Source organism: Rutidosis leptorrhynchoides, chromosome 10, assembly GCF_046630445.1.
Source record: "Rutidosis leptorrhynchoides isolate AG116_Rl617_1_P2 chromosome 10, CSIRO_AGI_Rlap_v1, whole genome shotgun sequence".
NCBI lineage: Eukaryota > Viridiplantae > Streptophyta > Magnoliopsida > Asterales > Asteraceae > Rutidosis > Rutidosis leptorrhynchoides.
The window spans coordinates 311915257-311924850 of NC_092342.1; positions in this window are offsets into that span (position 1 = coordinate 311915257).

The following is a 9594-nucleotide window of genomic DNA, read 5'->3' on the forward strand; positions in this document are numbered from 1 at the left end:
AATAAATAAATATATATCATGACCCATTATACAACGTGTTGTCTCAGAATTAATCCGACGTGTTGTTGTACATGTGTCCCGACGGTATGTAAAGTACAGAAATTAAAATTGCAAGAATGTAAATTGCGATAAATTAAATATTAATCAGTTAGCTGGGAATAGTTAGCCGGAACAGTTAGCGTGTAATCCTATCACAATTTCAATTAATTAATTCATCTGTTTCTAACAATTTTTATTTTGCCAATGTTTCTTCATTATGCCACTTGTTGGATTCGGATAGGTAAAAATCCAAATATGAAATTTAAATGGAAATGGTTAATCTGGGGTGAACGGATACGTTTATCGGTAATTGTAAGTAGGATAATAAATGATCGTTGAATCAGATTCGAAGAATGTACAGTGTAACTTGTTAATGTGAATTCTAAATATTCCTTGGGTACTACCCACCCGTTAAAATATTTTCATCATTAACAGTTTGTACGAATGAAATTTTTAATTACAATCTTTATGAAAATATATTTGCATATATATTTTCTTCGGAGGTAACTATGAATTTAATGAGTCAATAAAATATTCAACTCATTTGATTTATCGTTATTACTAGATTACATAATCTCCATAACATTAGAGATTACATAATCGTCATGTCGAACGAAGAACGATACGTAAAGAAGAGGTAATCGGTGTAGAATGATATGTAGAACAAAGATCATATTCGAAGTTCAGATGATGATGTTGAGGTACGTGGTGCGGATGTGATTGTTGGTGGTGGTAATGATACGGTTGGTGTTGATGCTGATGATGTTGTTGACGTCGATGATGCTACTGGTACTAAAGATTGCGAGGTTGATGTTGTTAACAGTACTGGTTATGCTGCTGGTGCTGCTGCTGGTGTTTGTAACCTTCGCACCGTGTTCTCCAAAGCCGTCACACGAGCGCGAAGTTCGTTAATTTCTGCTAGTACACCAGGATGATTGGCGGTTGGAGTGAGCGAATGAACAAGATCCGAAATATGGGATAGGATATAATCGTGACGAGATACTCGAGAAATGAGAGAGAAAATGGTTTCTCGAACAGGTTCGCCGGTAAGTGCTTCAGGTTCGTCGCCAATGGGGCATTTCGGTGGGTGAAAGGGATCACCTTCTTCTTGTCTCCAATAATTTAGTATACTACGAACCCATCCCCAATTCATCCAGAATAGATGATGAGAAATTGGTTGATCCATTCCAGTGACACTGCCTTCGGAGCCCGAATGGAAATCCATATCAGTGTAGCTGTCGGAGTCGGAGGAATTCGAACTGGAAGCGGAGTTCATCTTGTACAGTTGGGGAAATGAATTTTTGGTTTGGAATAGATTATAGGAGTTGGGTTTGGTATTCTTCAATACATAATTTACATATGTATTTATAATACTCAAAATCCCGTGAATTACGGAGAATCTTTGAAATTCGTCAGGCAATGTCTATAGCAACAGATACGCTAGGATACGAATTTTGTCTATACACTATCGATGCACCAAATGCAGTAAGACGTGTCTAGACTTAAGAATACTAAGCAGGCAATTCTTAAGGATGATAAGTAGATGATTTTCGACTAGATATGATAAGCAAAACTTTTGACATGTAGACACGGTCAAAGTCCAGACTCACTAATGCATCCTAACAACTACCAGTTAGACACACTAATGCAAGGCCTGGTTCGCTAAGACCAACGCTCTGATACCACATGAGACGACCCGACCCAATCCATAGGGACGAATACAATAACATATGATAACATTGCGAGGTACTTGACCTCTATATGATACATTTTACAAACGTTGCATTTATTCTTAAAAGGCAAACTATCATTACATCAATATTTGACATTTTCGTCTAACATTTCATAATATCCAAATGATCTAATCTGTCATTTACTTATTTATATTCTCTATTGAACTCCAATGACTCGAATGCAACGTCTTTGTATCATGGCTTAAAAGGTCCCAAGTAGTATCCTTAACATGAGCTAATGCACAGCGGAAGACTTAATTCATACCTGAGAATAACATGCTTTAAAACGTCAACATAAAGTTGGTGAGATATATAGGTTTGATGCTAGCAGCGTTATAACAATGGAACACAAGATTTCATATATAAACATTTTAATAAAAATATTCTAAGTGGTTGAGCACTTGGTAACCATACTTAACATTTAATCACGTCGCATATTCCCTTTATTATGAAATCTTACTACACCGTACCAAGGTGTAGTCACGAAACGAAGTACTGTGCAACCGTTGAATACTGGTCGTCCAGTCCGGTTGGGGTTGTCAGGCCCGATAGATCTATCAACAGGATTCGCGTTTACAATACCGCTGTAAATATTAGTTACCAAGCTACAGGGAAGTATGCCAGTGGTACAACTCAACGTAGAATATATTTTTCAGTTACTTGTGTCCATAGCGTAAAACATAAAATACATGTATTCTCATCCCGAAATATTTAGAGTTTAAAAGTGGGACTATATACTCACTTTTGTCTTGAAGATATGTAATTTCGACTTGGTCTCCGATTGATATCACGAACCTATCCATATATAATATATCAATACCTTTTATTTTTAAACAATCGTCACATATATATACTTATAATACTTTTAATACTTTTAATAATTCCTTAGTCCGTAGTTAGCAGTCCGATGTTAGTAATTCAATTTTAATGGTTCATATTTAGTTGTTTAATAAACCCCCAATGAAATAAATAAAACCCCCATCGTATATGTATTGGTCGAGATTAATCTTGATCCATGGTACCGGTGTTGTCAAATGACGTGTTGCGTACATAAAGTACCGGTGTTGTCAAATGACGTGTTGCGTACAATCATGGGATCTTATGATTAATCTTCTCGTATTGTTTACGGGTGATCCTGAACCATATAAAATTAAATTATGAGTACATATGTATAAAATATCATGTTACTTTAGGAAGATGTGATTTATTTAATTTTCTCCAATTATTTTCGTGGCTAAACTAGTCTTGGATATCCGATTTTGTTTTGGTCATAATTTCTTCGTTACAACTCCGTTTTCGTTGATTCAACTTTCCACTTCCTTGGATCGAGTCCCTCTTTAAGAATATGAACTGTAAATACCTTAGTTTGTATTCGAAATCATAGATCATAGGTCAAATTTTGGTGAAACTTATGAAGTTAATCATTTTTGTTACAAAAACATCATTTAATGACCATTTTTCTAAAAATACTTATACTATGAATTAAATCATGAAATTTTTATGTGTTAACATATTCATAAGAAATATCATTTTTCCAGAATATAAACCTCCAATTCAAAGTTCAAGATGGTTTTTAATTATCCAACCCAAAACAGCCCCCGGTTGCACTCCGACGTCATAAAAACAGTTTTTTAAGGTATTCTTTGAAAAACCAAGTTATACCTTGTTAAATTAGCATATATTTAAGTTATATTACAGGTCTTGAAGTATTTTAAAAGTTAAGTTAGAAGGATCTATTTAGTTTGCAAACAAGTTTGAAATCATTCAAACTATGTTTTTGTTGTTAAAATTGTATACCATACAATAAGATAGCTATATATATATGAATCGAATAAGGTTATGAACAAAGTTACTACCTCAAGTTACTTGGACAAGATTGCTGTAAAAGAGGAGTAAAAACCTAGAACCAAAAGAGTGATGAAATTGGATGAAAGATTGGAAGCAACTTAAGACATAAACTTGAATTGAAAGTTGTATTTTTGTAGTGTTTTTGTTGATCTTTTTATGGTGGTGTTTAAGGTGATTCTTGAGAGGATTTTTGCTGGAGTTCTTAGAGAGACATGAGGCTAGTAAGTGTGTGTGTTTAGCTAGAGAAATGATGTTCCAAAAATTGAAAATGGATGCATGTATTTATGGTGGTGTAAAAGGTGTATAAATTTGTAATTTTGTGAAAAGATCTTTTAATCATGTGAAATTGTCATACTAAATAACAAAAGTAGTTACCTTATACATAAGGCATGAACAAGGGCTGGTTGGTGGTGATTTGATGTGTATATACCAATAGTAAATACGTATAGAAGCTAGGTATGATACGAGTACATATACTCTAGATATACGTATAGAAATCTTGTGAAAAATGGAATGAGGATTCAAATATAGCTATCTTTTGTGAATATACTTATATTGTTTTATGTATTTAAGTCTTTAAAAGTGATTAAATACATTATATATACGATATATGTATAAACATTATAGGTCGTAAGTATTTATGTCAAATAACGTTACGTATAGTTATCGTTTTGAAAGCTTAAGTTAGTAGTTTCAAAATATACTTATAACTTATTGTTATTAATACAAAATGAGATATTTAAACATCCTTAAATCATGTTAAATATGTATATATACATATATATACACAAACGTATAATTAACGTATATTGTATAGTTCGTGATATCATCGGTCAAACTAGACGGTTAAACGTTATGTAAAACTCTTTTCAAAATCATAAATCTCAACAATTTAGATTGCTTATCATGTTGGTAAGTTTTAATTTATGTAAATATTAATCTTATAAGTGTAAAACGATCGGAAAAATCCGGGTCGTTACAGCTATTGTGTAAAAACTGCATTCAAGAAACTGATTTCGATGTAACATATTTGTATTGTAAACCGTTATGTAATGGTCGTGTGTAAACAGGATATTTTAGATTATCATTATTTGATAATCTACGTAAAGATTTTTAAACCTTTATTTATGAAATAAAGGTTATGGTTTGTTTTAAAAATGAATGCAGTCTTTGAAAAACGTCTCATATAGAGGTCAAAACCTCGCAACGAAATCAATTAATATGGAACGTTTTTAATCAATAAGAACGGGACATTTCAGCCTACAACTTGTAGAATACTTTTATACACTTGCGAGTGTACATATATTTATAAACGGAAATCTTGTGGTCTATTAATATATTGAAATGATTGTTATGAAAAACCTATGAACTCACCAACCTTTTGGTTGACACTTTAAAGCATGTTTATTCTTAGGTATTAAAGAAATCTTCCACTGTGCATTAGCTCATTTTAAGGATATTACTTGGAGTCATTCATGGCATATTTTGAAAGACGTTGCATTCGAGTCATTGAGTTCATCAAGATTATTATTAAGTCATTTATAGTTGGATGTATTATGAAATGGTGTGCATACCGTCAATTTTCGTTGTAAAGAAAGTTTGTCTTTTAAAAACGAATACAATGTTTGTAAAATGTATCATATAGAGGTAAAATACCCCGCGATGTAATCAACTATTGTGAATCGTTTATAATGTGTATGAACGGGTCCTTTCAGTTGGTATCAGAGCGGTGGTCTTAGCGAACTAGGTCTGCATTAGTGTGTCTAACTGATAGTCGTTAGTATGCATTAGTGAGCTTGGACTTCGACCGTGTCTGCATGTCAAAAGTTTTGCTTATCATTTTTGTCAGAAATTGCCTGCTTATCATTCTTAGTCTAGACACATTTTACTGCATTGATTGCATAAATAGTGTATAGAAAAAATTCATATCTTAGCGTATCTACTAATCCATATCTTAGCGTATCTGTTACTGTAAACTTTGCCTGACATATCCCGTAAATTCCTCCGTAATCTACGTAATCTTTTACGCTATATATATAGATATTCTATGTAATTAGAATACCACTCGATAGCCAGAAAATCATTTTATATCGAAAAATCCTTTATTCAATCGAACGAAATAGAATTCGTCATTAGTTCAAGTCCCTCGAATTTTGATATGGAATCCCACTCAAGCTCCGAAAGCAGTGTGACCGGAATGGATCAACCAATTAGCCATCATCTATTCTGGATGAATTGGGGATGGGTTCGTAGCCTCCTCAATAATTAGAGACAAGAAGAAGGTGATCCCTTCCATCCACCACATTACCCTCTTGGCGATAAACCTGAAGCACTTACCGGCGAACCGGTCCGAAACACCATTTTCTCTCTCATTTCCAGAGTATCTCGTCACGATTATATATTACATCAAATTCTAGATTTTATTTATCCGCTCGTCCGAACTGACAATCACCCCGGTGTAATAGAAGAAGTCAACGAGCTTCACGCTCAAGTAGTGGCTTTAGAGAATATGGTACAAGGGTTATAAACACCAACAGCAGCACCAGCAGCATAACCACTACCACCATCAGTAACACCAACAGTACCATCACCACCACCAACAGTAATATCCGCATCCCACACTTCACAACCTATATCCCACGAGTACCAATGACATACACTCTATAGATACCAAGGAATACCAACAACAACAAACGATGAAGTATTGATTCATAACTTCATTGGAGAAACATTTTGCGACGATTATGTAGTCTCTAAAGTCTTAGAGATTATCTATTCTAACCTTAACCATAAATTAGATGAGTGAACCCAAATGATAGAAGGAAGAGTAGAAACCCTGACAAGAATGATGTGTGGTTTACAAGCTAGACTTGATTTACCAACAGCATCAACAGTACCATGAACATCACCAGTACAGTCAGTGCCATCAGCGTTGTCAGAATCAGCAGCACCTATAACATCACAAACTCCGTCAGTTCAAGAATCACCGTGGATATCATTATAAATCAACAAGTATGTCATATCAATGGGTTATGAAGTATTAACTCATTTCCATTGAAGGATTTATATGTATATCTTATATATATAAATTTTTAGACCATAATAAATATTTCCGTACTAAGCTATTATGTGTGAATCTTAACTACCCGGTTAATTCATGTTACTAATATGCAATAATGTACGTCCTTCGTCCACAACTTAACCATCATTAACTACAATCTCTGCCTCAATTCAATAAATCCCAATTCATAATAAATCAAATGAATTATTCAAATATAAGTTTGATTTTTCACTTTCATCGTCGATGTACTCGAAACTTTTCAAATAACATTAATCGTACCTTGCAAAATTCACAAGAATTCCACAAACACCAACAAATAACGAAGTATTAATTTATAATTTCAATTTTATTGAATAAATACTCCATAAAAGTTATGTAATTTCTAAAGTCTTTAGGGATTATTCAGTTCTAGTTTCAACCGTAAATCAAATGAGTTTAATTTAATATTAACTCATTAAATCTATGTTACATCTGAAGAAAATATGCACATATATATTTTCATAAAGACTATAATAAAATTCTGTTGTACAAAATATTAATTGTCAAATTTTTTTCAACGGGTAGGTAATACTCGAGAGATATATAAATTCACAATTAATATGTTACATTTTTCGAATCTGATTAAGCAAATCATCAACTATACTCCCTAATCTCACAACAATATACATTCTTGTATAGAAATCAAAACAACCATTCTCACCCAAATTTGATTACGCATTCTGATTTTGACAAATTAAAATCCAAGTCATGATTTAACAGAAGACATCACTCTTAGATTCCTACATCTTTCAAAGCTATACTTTGACTTCAAAACTGTGTTAGAACATCATATGTATATTAACGATTACAAACTGTGTTCAAACTCTCTGAAGTTTTTGAAGACACTTCAAACAATGAACAATCGAGATGATGATCCAACCACATATTACCCACAGTTATGTACCTAAAAAGCTCTCGAAGCCAAAGTCATAGTTCGACGTGTATCCGTGTCAGACCCTTTGACATTTATTAGCTAAAATGACTTTTCAATTCCTTTTCAAAGTAGCCAGTTTTGTCACAGCTCCAGCAAGTCAACTTCGACTTTTCAGTTAAACTAGTCTTATTATAACCTCGATAGATACGTTGCCCTTTCGTCATCGTTACTGGGGAACCTTTCATATCTCACCACCTTAGCAATAAACTTACCAACAACTTCAATTATCTTTGACTTTTCGAAAAATCATTATATTTATTGAAATCACATCATTTACTCATTCGCATCTTGTAACGAGAATTGTCATACGAATCATCGGAAATCAGTAAATAGTATTTTGAAATCTCGCAGCATGTCTACGCCAACAGTTTTATGTGTACGTAAAACGTCTATCTCCTGGACTTACATACTTTGAATGTGAAGTTCTGAAAAATATTTTGAACTGCAAACTAGTTCTTAAAATGCTGACGAAGCATCAAAAACTGTAAACGATCTTAACAGTAAAAAGTTTGATGACAAAGAATAGTAAGGTGGTAAAGCTGAGAAAAAGAGAAGGTTTGGAACTGGAAAACGGATTGAGCAAAGTATGAAGGAGGCTGTGGACAAATCACAAGGACGAAATCTACCTTCAAAGAATCCAAATGATTCAGTTTCTGCTGAAATCCTTAACAAATACCTTGCTCCGTGCTCTAAAACCCTTGCAGACAATATTCTTCATCATCCTCTTATCTTAAATATTCTAAGATATCATCGTATCTTCCATTATAAATATCCTCCATATTTCTGAAGATATTTTCATAATCATTCTTATCTGAAATCATTTATCCCCTCGTGTTATCTGTATCACATCATAAAGGAAACTGTTTTAGTTTCTAAATTCTGAAACCTTCGAGTATAAAGTATGAATGTTTTGAAGTAGTGTTAGGAACTGAAGCATGAGTTAGTATAATATAATGACACTTAATCAACGTGATTATATTACAGTAAGTCATGCTGAGTTTTTAAATGAAACGTGATGATTCACAGATCATAACATCATCATGTGCCATGTTACATGACTCTTGTATTCTATTTAACCTCTAAAATATCAAGAAAATATTTCTTGATGATTCGGTCTTTTCCAGGGTATTCTGGTAATTTAACAAATCAAGACCGTGCCATTACCATTTCTTTCTTAGAACATTAACAATGTTCATTCCGAAATTTATATCTGCGAATTATGAACCATTACAAGCGATGCTTAATCGCTAGAAGAAGAAACGAAAGGACAAAGCTCCAAAATAGAAATTGGAGTATAAATCGCAGGAAATAGGAGGGAGTATTAACTGTGGATGACAATGATTATAGAAGACAGAAGCAGGGACTTTGAAATATAAGGGAAGATATAAAACCCAACAACCACCCAAAACTTATAAACCGTATATATCGATGCATATAGCAATATAAAGACACGAAAGAACTAAAAACACTATAAAACCGAGAGTATAGTAGAAGTAAATAGATTCTTCCGGAGGCAGATGAAAAAGAAGAACAACATATATGAAAGTGAGGAGTATATTGAGAATCAGTACTGGATGAAGCATATTGACAAATACTTTAAAATATGAGTTGAGGGAGAAAGAATAGAAGGTGTGAGTTGTAAGGAAACGAAGGAGGTGGATTTATAGTGAAATACCCGACAGAGAAATCAAGATGGATTATCGTATTAATTCGAAGAGAATCATAATCTCCTTAATCACCGAAGCATCAAATCCAATATAGATTACAAAGATTTTCTTTAAATTCGGAGATCAATTGTGATGACGTCAAAAGATATGACGAATCACTATAATCTTATTTCCTTCATTTACGATAACTTCCCTCATACGCTTCGAGTAATCGAATTATTTTATCCATACTTCTTAGACATGATAAAACTTTATAATCGTCATAATAACATT